Source organism: Cataglyphis hispanica, chromosome 15, assembly GCF_021464435.1.
Source record: "Cataglyphis hispanica isolate Lineage 1 chromosome 15, ULB_Chis1_1.0, whole genome shotgun sequence".
NCBI lineage: Eukaryota > Metazoa > Arthropoda > Insecta > Hymenoptera > Formicidae > Cataglyphis > Cataglyphis hispanica.
The window spans coordinates 4,853,080-4,869,714 of NC_065968.1; the positions used below are offsets into that span (position 1 = coordinate 4,853,080).

The 16,635-nt window shown below is 38.4% G+C and overlaps 1 long non-coding RNA gene across 1 annotated transcript in view; it reads left to right on the forward strand.

Moving 5' to 3' along the window:
* LOC126855094 (uncharacterized) overlaps positions 1-16,635 on the forward strand; it is a 36,050-nt gene that overhangs the window by 5,890 nt on the left and 13,525 nt on the right. The gene's annotated exons all lie outside the window — the stretch shown is intronic.

A 16,635-nucleotide genomic window follows, 5' to 3' on the forward strand; every position in this document is an offset into this window, starting at 1 on the left:
CGATCCATGAAAGCGAGTGGGGTAGCGACGCTACCGAATGCTACTGGGAGTCGCTGCTTCGAAGCCGCGCGAGGGGTTGCTGATGGGGTTCTTCACCCGTCCGTGTGTGCGTGTATCTTCGGTTAGGTGCTCTTACTGGATTCGCGCGCGCCTTCACCCGAATTGCACGGCCACCGAACACGAGAGATACACGTTGCACGCTACGTTCTCTCACCTCCGGTTGCAGCATTATGTGGAACCACTCGGCCACCCTGATTCCACTCTTGACTCCACTGATTGATATTTGCGCGCTGCCCTCGCACACCTCGAACGTACGTGCTGCACGTACGGCGCTCGTCTCTCAACATTCATCGTAAAGATAGACGCTGGATGCAAAGAGCGAACTTGGAAAATTTAGGCCTTTGGAAGGCGAGAGGTTGCGCTTTTATGACCGCGAGGGTGATCCTCGATATTTCTCGGGAGATGAGATTTCGAAAGAGATGAAATCTTGGCGCGTTTGTGATTGAAAACTTCCAACATCACGTCTATCGCTCTTTCAGAGAATTGTGCTCTTAGATGATTGGTTTGAAGAAACGAAAGGTTTGAGAGAAAGAGAGATAAATGAACTTGAGAGAATTAATTGTATGTGAAACTTACAGAATTTAATACAATTGTGCAATGTGATAGTAATTAATTTATGTAGAGAGAGAAAATAAATTTTACATAATTTCTCATAATCTGGCAACTTGTCACGATGGATTTAGATTGCGAGTTTGAAAATGTTAAAGAGATATTAAATTTTTACTATAAAATTTCTTATAACAGATTTTTTCTGTCATACAAATATAAATTTACCATAATCTTAACTTTTAGAAAACTGAGCTTATTTACTCGATATAGGAATATCGAAAATCTTTTACGACACTCTCGAAAGAATAAATCCGACACGATATCGGGCAATAAAGTTTATCAAGCATCAAACAGTTTTAACGTTTAATCGCTTGCCGAAACAGCGAACTGACATGACTTCCGTCTGATAATCCAGAAATTTCAGTGCAACGACACCTTGGGTATCCCGATAAGGAATTGTGTGCAATAGGCTTAACTTTTTGTTGTCAGAAATATTTGTCGTGTCATTGGATATATCACCTTTTTTGAACATTTAATTTTATATAAAACGCATATAAAATCAAAAATTCTGCATTAATCATATCGATTAAATTATTTCGTTTCTCCTACCTACGATATTTCGGCTCGATAAGAGACAAGATTATGCATTCCGTCTTTTGTCCGCTTATCTGTCATGATAATGATTGCGAAATCATCGAGCGGGATTTTCGTGCATATTTTATTTTAAAATATTAAGTGTTTTGTTATTATTTTTATTATTTTAGTTATTTTGAGTAGAAATCTTAAAGCTGCATATGCAGTTTTGGCAACAGAGTTTTAGAACGAATTAATAGAGTTAAAATAATTGTTCGTAGATATTTTCCCCGAGGAGTCGTAGCATAGTTACGATATAACATCTCAACTCTTGTATCCATAAATTAATATGATTCATGGACACAATTTAATTATTGTGCTACATGCTTGTTTGCTTTAACGCGACATTGCAATGAAACGAATCGGATGCGAAAACCAGACATAACAGAATTCAAACATCAGCTTGTTAAAGTATTTCTACGGAATGGCACGTATTTCTTTCACAATAACAAGATACCAGCAATATATTTTAAAAATTATTCGTGGTCATAATATCAATATTTTTCGGACACTTTTTTATCAATCAATTCAACAAAAATATAATAACCAATAAAGAAGTTAATAGCTGTAATCGCTTAAGCCGTAACACTTAGATTGCATGGAGTAGATTACGATGTTCCGCCCTTGTCGCAATTCAATTTCATTATCAAATTTGAATTGATGCGAAAATGACGTTTAATTTTAACAATGCCGTTGCGTGCTTTGTATACATGTTGCTTAAAATTGTAGATAGATATAGATAATGCAACGTATCTCCAATTTTATCTATAATTTAATTGATACAAAATATCTCCACACTACTTCATCATTATTTCATGATTGTGATAATAAATTGCCTAACTATTTAGTACATATATAAGATTCTTCTCTTTATAATAAGTATTTACATATGAAATTGGAAATAAAAATTCTAAATAATAATATATAACTAAAAAAAAGGCAACTCTAAATATATATTATCCCGAGAAAATGGTACTTCACATTCCTCGGTAGATCATTCTTCGCGCGTGATGCCGAGGAAAATCGAAACGCAGCGGCTGTAATCGTCGTTCAGTTTCATGCGGCCGAATGCGCAAGATGTAGCCGCGTGTGATACCGAGAGTGTCGTCGTCGTCGTCGTCGGGGGCGTAAGTATCCGCGAGCGTGACACGAGACGAGATGTTGGATGTCAGGCGAGACCGACAAACCGCATCAATCATACTCACTCACTCGCTCGCTCGCTCGCATCGTCGTGCGCTCTCCCTGGAGCACCGGCGACATCCCAGGGCCGCTCTATCTTCGGGAGAAAATTGCTTACTCTCATACCGCGAATACGGGAACGTCCCCGGCAGAAGCGCGAGCGTGCGAAAAGCCGTGCGGCACCCCCCCGACGTTGGCCTGCTGAAAAAAAAAAGGAATGGAGAAAAAAAAACGTCGAAGGAGGTAGAAAGAGAATAGCAGCGTGACAGCGAAATTATGAGGTCATGACGATGAAATCGATTGCGCAAGGGTCTTTTTATGTGTAATCGGGACAAATGGAAACTTTATCGCGTAAGAAATAAGCGATTATTTTCCATTTTATTGTATATATTTGCTCGTTGAATATAGTTAACTGTTAGCAAAATCTTTTACTAGATACTGTAATATATAAAAAATTTATATATTTTTCAAGTATATAGATTATCTGATTTTCAATATTTGTATTATAATGAGGAAAAGTGAAAATTTAAAACTAGAAACTGTGTTTAAGAATGATAAAAACGCGATTATAATAAATCAGATATATTGATATTTATGCGATATTTTTTGGAGAAAAGGAATTTTTCTATCTGTAAAAAAAAATTGCAATAAAATTCCTTGTTCACGGTTAATTATATTTCATCTGTTGACCGTTTATGCGAGAAGTTACCAGTATTCTGATAGAAATACGAGATATGACCTCATTGATGTATTAATCGAACGTCAATACGAATATTACCGCAATGAATGACCACATGCGTAGCTGGTATTACCTTGGCAAACTAGTTCAACAACGCCGGATATACAGCGGGCGGCCGGCTGGCGCCACGAATTTAGTACTTGATTGTCCCGTCGAACAATTGTTTCGCCGGTGGTAAATGCGAAAGAAGAGACCGCGGGTGTCTCTGTCATCTTCTGCCTCCTCCCTCTCATTCTCTTGTTGAAGCGGACGCGAGACGGCATATACAGCATGACTCACTCTCAATCAAGGAGAGAAACATATTAGCGATTGTCTTTACCAATTGGGGATATGTGGGTGATGGTTATCGCCACGGTAAAGAATTACGTGTATATAAAATATACGTGTATCTCGTAAAGAAAAAGAGAGAAAGAGAGAGATGGAGAGAGAGAGAGAGAGAACGCGTATAATCATCGCGCGTGTGCGCGAACGCGTATGTGGGTATGATCGCACTTTCACACGGCGAAACGCAGATGGACCCCTGCGGGTAGACGAACGATCGTTTTACCGTAAGCATGCGCTATCTGGAAACTAGAACGTAATTGGCAGAAATTGGTTCAATTTAAACCGATTAATCCGGTTCCAGAGGAAGAATCCCGACGCAAATATCGGCTGATCGGTGATTCAATAAAACGTCATCACGAAATATTTTTTTAAATAATACTTATCGTTTTCTTTATTATTAATCATGTTAATTTCCGATATTTTTAGAAAAAAATTCTGACTTTCATAATTTATAGTATATACACGATTTTTAAACATTTAATAATTAGTAACTATGATATATATTTTATACATGTACACATATGACATAAAATGAATTGATATAATATTTTTTATCTTTATCTTTAAGCTTGTTATCAAAAGACTGTGCCTATTTATATAGATTGCAATCGGCAACCTTTATAACGTAGAATGATTTCGTCATTGTGGTGCAATGGGTCTCAAATTGACAAACAACAATGATACTAATGCGCTGGTATTAATGAAAGCTTTCCCGAATTACTGTCGTTTATCTAATCGGCCACGCGATCATCACCGACGTACGCGATTTTTAAATCCGCGAAGATCGATGGATCCTCCGAGCGAGAAATTCTGGCTAACGAAAGCATGCCGGATCGATTAAACCTCTTTGTGTCATTGATTATGGCAAGGCTGCGTTGAGTTCACCGTACGAAAACAATTTTGGGCGTTTACGATGAAAACAAAGCTTTCGCTGAATCATGCATTCAAATATCTATCCTCTCATCTCGCGATTTATCGCCTCATTAGGTTACTGTGTACCGTATAAACAATCGGGATTATCATTAATCCGGATTACTTTGTCGAGTCCGAAATGTTCTTGACGACACTCTATTACGTCGAAGATCATTATTCGCGGAACAATGTTCTTTTGTGAATATAAAAATATTTTTCGAATATTTACTTGCGCGTCAAATATCTCCGAAACACAAAACAATACGATTGCTTGCAACAAAGATTTATATCGCGATAAAATTTTTAACTTATATCTACAGAGAACAGATGACATATTTTACAAAAGATATGAAAGAAGTTGTGCCAGAGACTTTTGATGTGCCGGAACAGACGTTTACGATTGTTGTTTCCGTGCCTGCAAGCATCTTCGCGCTCGTAATTTTCGTGGACCGTCGACGTCAACTCCCGAAAGGATTTGTAGCAAGAGTCGGGAGTTTCCGCCGGATTCGCGATTAGATTTTCATGCGAGGGGAAATGTCGCGCACGCCTTGACTCCGGGATGATGGGAGCGGACATATGGTGTGCCGCGCGACGAGTTTCCATCGAGAAAGTGGTAGCGCGGGAGAGATAAAGGGAGCAGTTACACGAGAGACAAGGTAGTTCGAGAAAGACGAAGAATTAACGCGGGACAAACGAGCGTGACCATGTACATGTATGTACGAAGCGTGAAAGGGGGGGGGGAGCCCCTCGTACGAGGTTACCACGAGGGGAATCGGGGTGTGTAAACCCCCGGTAATATACGGACATATGCACCGACGAACCCTCAGATCCCCGTGGACTGATATTTAGGACCGATATTCATTAGCAGTTTCGCGCGGGGGTGAAAAGCGCGAGACCGAAAGGGGATCGGGAGAGAAAGAGAAGGGGACAGACAGAGAAAGAAAGTAAGAGGGAAGAGAGAGAAATGGAAAGGAATAGAACGAAATGGGTGGGAATCGGTGACCTGCCTGACGTTGTAGATGATAACCGTTCCAAAGGGTACTTCGATATCCCATAACGTCACTCCCCTCGTCCATGATCTATGGTTGCGTTTTGATACGCAGGCAGAGAACGGTCCAGATTGAGATATTAACTGCGCGGCACGCTCGTGATAATGCGGGTGACATCGAGATGAGAGTTCAATTTATTGCTCGGCCAGCTGTAGTTTTAACGACAATTTAAATGTGGGTAATAAATTGTATGCTTTGGAAATAACAAAATTTATTAATAATTTTAATTTGATCGAAATAATGAATTCCTAGAAATGTAATTATGAAATATATATATATATATATATATATATATATATATACATATATGTGTGTGTATATATACACACATTACTCATATATCGACAAATCAATTGACAAAAGCAATTTCTCATGCTTTTAAAACAAAATTTGTATTTGCGTTGCAACGCAACTCGCTGTAATTTATTATAACAAATTAATTCCCGATTAATGCAAATGAGTGAAATCAACCACGTAATTTATTTCCGCGCATAAAATATGCTTTGGCACGTTGCACATTTAAATCTTTCTCGTCGATAATAGAGCAGATAAACTGTTATCTGATAAATTTTAATGATGCTCGAATCCGCGGAATTGTAAATTGTCAATAAAACAAAACAGATTATTTACGAGCTCGCGCAATCAGCTGCATTTTCGAAAGTGGGCTCGCGTACATAAGGCAAAGCGGCAAATTTTTTATGTCGAGACCAATCTTAATGAGCGACGTGTATCTTTCCTCCCCCGCCTAAGCTAAACTTTGGGATTACGTCAGTGGCTGAACGAGGCAGACGAGAGAGGCATATCCGGTTGGCTTAGATTGACTTGGCGCCAAGCGCTGCGCGTACGACCGCCGGAATTAAATGATTATTGCGTTATACACGTCGGTCTAAACGAAGAGAAGGACGGCGAAGGACATAGGGCTAAAAGGAAGCGTAAGAAAAATATAGCATTGCGGCCTCCTAGTAGAGAAACTTTAGTACAGTCAATTGCATGACAGAACGTATGAGTTCTGTCATGGATCAAAGATTATTCGAGTTTATTAATAAATTATTTATAAATTTGTAAATACTTTTTATCTTCTAATTTTATCTTTTCATGATTACTGTATCAAAAACTTAATTTTTTATTTTTATAAAAAGATATTTTATATAAAAAAAATAACACGCATCGTACACGTATATATGATTATGAATCGGCATATCCGTCGATCTCGATAGAGGAGGCACAATCGAAGCCCGCATATGTCAATTTATGATTCAAGGGGGCCGGCTAGTGGGACATATGCCCATACAAATTAATTTAAGACACTCGACTCCTCCTCTCCTCCCTCCGTTGTTGCAGGAATTAGGAAACCGAGCAAAACGATTAATTTCAATAAATGTACGCGTCGCGACGCGACCGATGACGATACCGCGGGGTGTTTCACTTGGAAACTTGGCGCTCGGAAAAACTCATTCTCAACTTAAGGAAAATAGATGAGAATAATTAAAAGCGAGCCAATGAAAGCAATTAAGCTGGCGGGATCTGCTACAAGTAAGATCAGAAATTTTTTCATACCAGACAATTACTTGTACAATGAAAATTATAGTAGAATGTTAAAGATATAGAAAGAAGTAGCGTGTAAAAGAATGAAAGAGAAGAAGAAGAAAAAATATAGTACAGTTGTTATATGTTATATAATTGTAGAGAGAGAAAGAAAAAACATTATTTTTTATTTCTTCAACATATTTAACCAATCGAGCGCAGCCAATCCAACTAATTAATTAAATTATATTTGTTTCATTTGTCTTTATTTATCCTAAGATCCTTTTAAAGATTTGCTTTTATTTGTCTGCCTTACTTCTCTTTCCAACGCGCGTGTCTTTGCAACAAAAGCTAGATTTTGGAATCGAGCGGAAACGCGATAGTAAAAGCTGGTATGGTAATTTCACATTCCCGTTATCATTCGAATTCTCTCTCTCTCTCTCTCTCTCTCTCTCTCTCTCTCTCTCTCTCTCTTTCGAAGAGAATTGACGTAAAATGCCTAGGGCTATCGTTCATATGAGTGTATGCGTGCAGCTATCTACCTACCTACGTATCTACAGGGTGAGCCAGATCAAACGCAGTTTTGCCAAACGACCGAGCCGCCCTACCTCATCTGAATTGATAATAGCAACGTCAGCATATCAAAGACTGCGCGATTCAGACTCGTCGACACAGACGCCCCTCTTCTTCACATGTTCGCAAAGCTTACGCAAAGGTTGCGCGGTGTAAGTAGTTATATATTTAAAGAAAAAAAAGAGAGAGATATAAGAGGCAGACAGATTCAAATGTGCTTCTCCGAGAATATTCGGACTCGTGGGAACAGGACATCCCGCGAGGAGAAACTGCCTCCAAGCGGGCACCCGAATTTTGATATCGACCACTTTGACTCCGTCAAAGAAACGAATTTTTAGTAAACAGGAAAGGGAAAGAAAAAACGCATGATACAAGAATAGCATTTCTTAAAGGGTATGTTTCTCTACAGAATTTTACAAAGCGATGTAATCGCTAAAATATGGATGCAACAAATTTTTCGAACTAAAGAGAAAAAAGTTGCTTATTATTAATACTATATTATATAAAAAAAGACCAAGCAATATATAATTATTAACTTATCTATAATTCAAGTTGCGAAAAGGAAATATTTCAGCAGCAAAAATATTGTTCATTAGCATCAAGTTGTGTGTGTGTGTGTATTTTTAAAGGAATTATTACACACACTTCTTTTATATTTTTTCTTATGTAAAAAAGAAAAAGATAAAGACGAGTGTTTCTCAAAAAGCTTTTAAAAAAACATTTAAAAGAGTTTCAGATATATCGCGAGAAGCGTATAATCGACACGAGACTTCGTATGAATTAAAAACTTTTTCAATTATTTCCGACGTACAGAGATTCTCCGGGTCCAGCAAAACACTCTGCTGCGGCTCCCCTATTATCTACCTCACTGCCCCTTCGTCCACCCCTCTCCGCGCCTCGGATAAGAAATTTAATTAAAACCATGGAAAAACAAGAGAAGTACCACGGGGAGTTAAATGAATTCGAGCGGATGACAGAGGAAGGAGCACATGAACAAGGTGAAACGTCGCCGCAGCACGGTCGAAGTACAGGCACTTCCTTCACATCGGGCGGAAGGACACCCCCGTCACTTCTTCTAGACTAATCAGAGACCGAGGGGCTAATTAAATTAGCGATCATGACGTTGGATGGGGCAGACTTCGTGGATAAACGAGCCCCCGCCTCGTCTTCGCCGCCGTTACAGCTCGGCGATCCGGCTCGAATCCCTGGTGTAATGCAGTAGATACGTTGGGCATAACCGCGCCCCTGTTTGCCACTCACTACCCCTGATTAGGTGGACTTCCTGTCCACGAGTCGTCGCGACGAGCCGTACACCGCGAGATCGTGTACACCGTCGATCGTCGCCTACACAGCGGCGTTTATTCATATAAACGCACGTTCGATCCGTTTTTCATCCCAGGGTTAATGATTGGGCTTGATTGCTTGGCAAACATAGGCGAGTCCCGTATTCCCCCATCCAACCGGCCCACCCCCGTCGTCGCGACGGCTTCCTCCGCGACGCTTCACGTTGTGCCCTGAGAAGTGTTTGGACTTTAGCGGATTTGAAAATGAAATTATTTTTGAGAAATGGTAATTAGAAGAATTGTCACGTATTTTACAGTCACTCTAATATTATCAACATTCTTTTGTTTAAAGGCACATAATAATATTTAAATTTTAATTATTTCATTGAAAATAAATTATCAAGTGCGAAAAATTATTGTAATTTTCGTATCTATTTTATCATTAGCAATGATAAAGTCAAGCGAATATAACGCCATACACGATCTCTAAGCGAGATTCAACCGATCTCAAGTGTAGTCGATGGAGAAGGAGATACGACAGTGATGACGATGACGCTGATGACGACGATGAGTCAGAGTCGAGATTGAGAATAGCGCCGGGGTCAACTGGCGAAGGAAGTCCGACTTGACCGGCATTGTTTGACCCTCGGGATTAGTCGATCGTGCGGCGGCAACGACCCATTGATCTGCGATCAATCGGATTCATTGACGCGACGCGAAACGCGACGAAAACGAAGATTTCAAAGACACTCGTTGGAATAAAAATAATTTAATTTTTAAAATAAAATATCTAATATTTAATCTCTTTAAACTAACATATTTATTTAATTAATTCTTAGATTACATCGCGAGAATAGGGAACAAGAAAATATTTAAATTTCAGTATTATTTCTATCAAATATTAATTTAAATTTTAATATAACGTGATACATAAATAAAGAAAATCATCTTTGGTGTTCGTTAAATCGGAAAACCAACGTCGGGAAATCCAAGCAAACCCGCATCGCTAAGAATCAGCGATTTTGCACGTGAAGTAAATCCCGAATCTCCAGGTTACGTTATAGCCGCGTCGGGACCGAAGCTTTTAGCGGCTCAGGTGGCACCATGTCGCCCGATAATATAACATTATTTTAGTGAAGACGTTCTGCAAGAAAGCCAGCAGAGATTGTAACTAGCCGGATTCCGACGGGGGACAGTAGCGCGGATAAACAACGACCCTCTTACCAACCAGTCGGTAGATACTTTCATAAAATTCCTTTAAATTTTTTATCACCGTTGTAGTGAATCATATCGGTTCTTTGAGTATTTTTAAAGTTTTGATATTGAGATCTTTAATGTCGACAAGCTTCGGAGTTATTTAGATAGATTTATATTACTTCACAATACACATTCAATTACATTATAATATAACTAAGACAGCATCGTGATTATTTGGAATAAAGTTTTGGATTAAACACATCTTTGATTCGAAAAGTTGCATATAATTTGCATATAAAGTAAAATATACATAGAAAGTATGTGTTAAAAAATCTGTAGATATAGTGAGCAGAAATTAAAAGGGAAAAGAAAAGATCGTAAATTTTCTTTTGGAGAAAACAGTAATGTTTTATTTAAGAAAAATCACTTATTACAAAAGTCTTGAATTTCAATTAAAAATATTTATAATTAATATCTCTTTAATGTCTATTATAAATGTATTAATATTCAATGAACACATAAATAATGTTATTTAAAAAATTAGGCTTATTTGTTAAAAGGAAATTCCCCCTCTTCCGAAGAACAGTTTGTAAGAAGCTTTCCCCGGTAATTGTTGCGCGATTTTCTTCTTTTTTTCTCACAGCCCCTTAACCCGACTCGATGTCTTTTCACCCTCGCTGTCCAGGTGCTTGCTTTTTAATTGGATATCTCGGATACGCTGGGGAGACATCCAAGAGACGATAAAGAAAACTCGAAAAGCGAGGTCGAGCGGCTCGCTAGGGCTCGTCAAACTGCGAATTACCAGCCTTATTATTATCGTCCGCGGTTCTAACGCGCCACTTTTTTTCCTTACAACCCCCTTACATCTGACCCCCTTAAACGACGAGAAGAAAGAGAAAAAAACGAGGAAAGCGGAGCCCTCCCTCTGGATAATAATTCGCGCCGCATTCAGTTTTTCAACGAAAAGTAGCAGTTATAAAGAGTCGGTATTATTTATCGCACTAAACCGCACTCAAAGAAACATCCCGCCTTCGCTCGCAGCGAGACAATGGGGGACTCTTTAAACTAGCAAAACAGAATACGAAACTCGCGAAACATGATATCAACGGATTATAAAGTAAGTAAATGTACGCAAAGAATAAACAGTAACAACGCAGATAAAGTTGAAGACAAATTAAGTTTCGCTTGTGTAAGTATTAAAAACGCATTTGTATGACGTATTCATATATAAATTAGTACTTACAATTTATTGAGCATTTTTTCACTACAGTTGCTACAACATAGTACGGTATATTACTATCTATAATTATTGCAATATCTAAAATAAAGGCACTAATGCTTTGGAGAAAATATGGAAAAAAAATTTTAAATCCAAATTGAGATATAAAGACTCATTTTCTTTTTTTTTTAAATTTGATTATAAAAAAAGCTATATGTATATATATGTATTGTTTATATTACTGAAATTTGATACTCCTAGACGCGATTTTGGATACGATCTTTACAAATTTTCTTCACAAACAGTGCTTTATTTAAAATAATCAAGCACAAACGACTTCTGTTTTATTTTAAAAGTCCATAAGGGTTTTTGTAGCGCAAAATGATCAATTTTAATGCATTCCGCGGAATGACTTTTACGATATTTTGCAAAGTTCCATAAAAGAAGAATGGCGTGACTAGCCATAACATTTTCATAAGGGTCCACGTTTTCGTCCATTATAAATTCCCATTCGCCGACTCTCGAGTAACGGAGAGCTCGAAGTAATTAGCAGCGAAGCCTCGGATATGGCGGACTGCGACGCGGCGGGATTCATTTACGAAACATCTGGAGCGACAAACGGACAGACGGGATGTCCGCATGCAGTTCCGTTTATTCCGACAATTCCGTTTAAATTAGCTGAACGCGACTGTTTTTATGATGACGCCGAGCGGTTCACACGTACTTTCCCTTCATCCGTTCCCGCGAGTAATCATCCAGATTCGTAAATTACTCGTTGACGCTCGCGCGTTGCTGCACGAAAATCCACTTTGCTCGCGAAACTTTGCGCTCGCGCTTGATTAAAATTAAAAATTGCCGCGCGATTATACGGCAGAAAATAAATGTCAAAAGTGGCAAATTTGATCGCGTTATGAAAGTGATGATGAGACAGTTTGTTTGTTTACACCGTTTGATTAAAACTAAAAATGGTATGACAATTTGTGTTTTTTACCAATGCAAATTTTTAAATACCTTCGCAAGGATAATTGACGATTGATGTGTTTGTCTGAGTTTTCGATTAAAAAGTCAAATTGCTCTGATGATGTAATTAGGTTTTTTATGGCTTGTTGACAATAACGCTTTTTCAAACTCAGTTTTAATATTGCCATTATGGTTATCACTTCTGACATACATAAATTATATTTTTCATTTCTGTATACATCTTGTTTAAAAAAATTTTTTTTTCAGATCAATTAGATGTTATATTTAAATATATAACGGTTGATAAATATTTCTTGGATTTTGATGCATTTTGATATAACATTTGAAAATAAAATTATTATTACGCGATCTCAGAAAGTATCTGATACGCGTTGCGCAACAATATGTGCAAACAATGCGGCTTCGGTACGACTTGCGGGCTGTGGATGTACGTTCGCTCGTAAAACAGACATGTCTCGGGCCACAAATTGGAGCGTGCTCCGAGAATATAAGAAAGCAGACATACATCCACTGACATACGTTTGCGGAGCAAAGAATGGACGGGACGATAGATCCACTTGGAATCTTCGTTTAAAACTCACGAATGCTGTTGTTTGCTCGAGGGAAATGTTCGGTTGTAGTTGTAAAATAATATGTCATTTCTACCGATGCCTCTCTCCTTTGCTTTTTAGTTACTTATTTTTGTTTGATAAAAAGATTCAATCACGATACAAAGATAATCGAAATGTTGACATTATTTAGATAACTGGACAAAAGTAATTTATTTTAATCCTTCGTTAGTCGCAATATCCAATAAATATATGTTATAACAGATTAAATATGACATTCAAAGATTGATGTATGAACATGTGAAAATGGATTAAAATAAAAATTGTTTAAAAATAAAAATTATTTTTATCATCCCATTTATTTTAATCCATATTACTAACATTTCAATTTTTTTTATTTATCTTAGTACTTGGGATAAAAAATATTTTAACTAACGGAAGATTAAAAGAAATTATATAAACAGGCATAAAAAATAGAACCTTGTGTGTATATTTTTCAAATATAAAATATTTAAATAAATCATTTAAAAATTTAAATTTACAATCAAAACTCATCAAACTGAGCAATAATAATTTTTATTATTATTTATAACTATCTGAATTGAAAGAGAAAAATTTCAGCGCGAAATCTATTTAAGAAACTAGTAAATTTGAGAAAAATAGTGAAACTAAAAAAAAATCCGGGAAAACACGAGTCACGGATGGCTTGAAAACGGGATTATCCTCTCGAATCGAACTTCTCCTGAGCGTTTCTCAGGTTCGAAATCCGGGACGATGGCGACCTCGCCGAGCGAAGCTCGTGGTTATTCCGCGATAACCAGAGCAGACGATATCTTGCTTCGGACGAAGCGCTTAATTAAAACGAGGAACGAGACGCCCGGGGGCCCCGCGGTATCATCGGCCACCGCATCGCATAACGGCGGTGTTTCCATAATTCGGCCGAAAAGCCAGCGCAGACACGGTGGTCAGCAACGGTCGGTCAGCGATGGGCGCCCCCGGACCGCGGATCCCGACCACGGGTTATTAACTGACCGGGATGTACGAGACACCGGGGACCAAGTTGAATGGTGAACACACAAACTGGCGGATATCGTGCGCGCACGTGGGAGCCTCCTACGAGCTATGTTGCCGAAAGGATTGATGGGGACCGGTCACCCGGTTATATATCCGGCGAAACACGCTTCGGACACTGCATGCAGCACGCGGGTCCGCAGACAATTACGCTCCTGGAGCCATTCTACTCGGTGCAATTGAATTATCGGCGGCTGCATGCGCCGCGCTTCTCGCGATTCATTACGCTCAGACCGCAAATTCGTGAATTCGTAATTGACCGACGTTTTTCCCCCGCGATTACGAAAATCTTGCCGCGCCCGTTATCGCGTCTGTCTCTCGGTTTTTCTAATGGATGGGCGGTTATTAATTGGAGTACATCCATAAAGCGAACGCGTGCTCGGATATGGTTGACGCAAAAAGTAATAACAGTGTTGTAGCAGTTTATGGGAGTATATACTATAAAAGTGTTGAGACAAAAATTACGACACATCTGACAGTGTATGAAATATTATCATTTGAAAAATTAATTTGCTACTTTATAGCGACTGTAATTACACTGCAATTTTTTTGGACCGAAACACATTCAAAGACGAAAAAATTTATATTTAAAAAATATATATCTTACTCCACAACATAATTCTATGTTCCGATTAGAATGTCGCAAGCATGATCATGTCGACGATGATCCATCCCTCCTCTAGTAAACAGAAAAACTAGAAAGAAAAAAAAAAAAGAGAAGTCGTAGATAGAGTTGAGAGAAACCGCCCCGAGCAAAGTCAACTGAGGATCTATCGTCCTCCGGGGACTAACTGGATCGTGCAGGTCGGGAGATAAAGAGACTAGAAAAAAAAAAAAAAAACGGGAGGCGGCGGTGGAGAAGGAGAAGACAAGCGGCGGAATTGAATCGAATTGGACCAGCTTGGCGCTGGCGTGTTCGCAGGCAGTTCGTCCAAGGATATTTGTTCCGCATACGTATATAAACGTAGCCTTCGGAGACCCCGTTGTTGGAAGGGAAAGGAGGGTGATGTAATGGCAGCGAAGGATCGGTGGGGGAGGGAAGGCCGCATAAAGCACCGTCGTCGGCATCGCCGGGGCACGTGGTGCATGCGGGGCGTATTAAGTCCACGTGGAGAGAGTCACGCGCGTCTCTTGGGATCGCCGGCAGAAGCCGAAGAGATGGGCGCGACCGCTCCCTGGAGAGGATGGGTGTGTATGTGTGCGCGTGTATATATAACATATATGTATATACGCATCCATCCCCACTGGCTAATTGTTTAAAATCTGATCGTACGTAAAGTCGCGTTACGGCGACTAATTAGGCGATGGCCGCGGTCGTTGGATATCGGGCGCGATTTAATGATCCCACGTGAGGAGGCATTAATTACGTCTCGCGCGCGAGCGAAGGCACGTAATTATGAATAGGTGCGGTGCGAAATTGCCGTCGCGGAATGAAGCCGCTCGTCAAGGTTCAGGTTCAGGTTAATTATTTGCGTCGCTGGGGGTGTGCATCGCGCTGATAAGGAATGATTGCTTGGCGACGATGAGTTAAGTAATTTGTCGCGCGTAATTGGTGGATGAAGGTTAGTTGGAGCTAACAATAAGTTTGCATGTGAAACGTTCACGTGTAATTTGTGGCAATGCATGCTGCAGGTCGCTATATACAATTTCATTGCGATATAAATTGCGATATAGGTTCAATCACATTGGAGTAAATTTCTTTAATATAACGCAACGCAATTTCTCTATAAACGATAAATTTCTTTTTCGTCTTTTTCTTATTTATTAATATTTCTACATTTGTGTTTAAAACTTTTATAATACTAATATAAAAGTGCGACAAAACTTCAAAGAAGACAAGGAGAATAATTATGTAAAATCTGATCCCACATGTTCAGCGACGTTAATTAACCGATGGAGCTAATTTCCAACTGATGCCGGTTCCAGAGTGATACCAAATACTGATTCCATGATAAACAGGATCTGATGACATTGGCTCATTGATCACGGCGATGAGCTCATGCGCTAGGATAGTGGTAGTAAAGATTTATGCGCGAACTTAATCGCGCGCGGCCGCGATTTCCATAGCTCACTTAATTATTGGTTTCAATACCATGGAACCTTTATATAATATGAAAATACAATGTCCGAATACTGTAGCGAAATTAATATATTTTATGGAAAATAATCTCAGATACATTATATTTTTTTGCCTCTTTCTCTCGTGCGTTTTTTATTCGTTAAACATACGATATTTTAAAATGTTTAAAAGTAGTGTCACAAACTAGATAAAGCTTGTATAAAATAAACTTGATTGTTATAAAAAAATAAGACTATTTTATAATGATATATATAAATATTTTATAATAATATAATATATATAATTAAAATTTTTAATACAAATTCGTTGTCGATATATTATTAACAAAGATGAAAACAAAAATCTAACCGATTAGTCAAGCATTATAGATATACAGAGTTAAAATATTTATATTTATTGTTGTCAATCATTAAATATTCCAAAAACACGAGTAGTATTACATCATTTCTATTTGTATCGTTAAACTCATTGTCATGATTCACCTCATCATTATCGATAGAGATCAATCAAGTAAGAATTATGATATGTCATTGCATTACTGCACTGATTAATTTTTATACTCAACAAAAGACTTGGAAAATATTTCGATAATATTTGCGGACAATAAACAGAACAAAACGTAAATAACGCATACATAATATAAATATTTATGTGTGTGTGTATGTGCGTGCTTGCGAAAATAATAATTATGAAACATAATATAATTATTCTAAA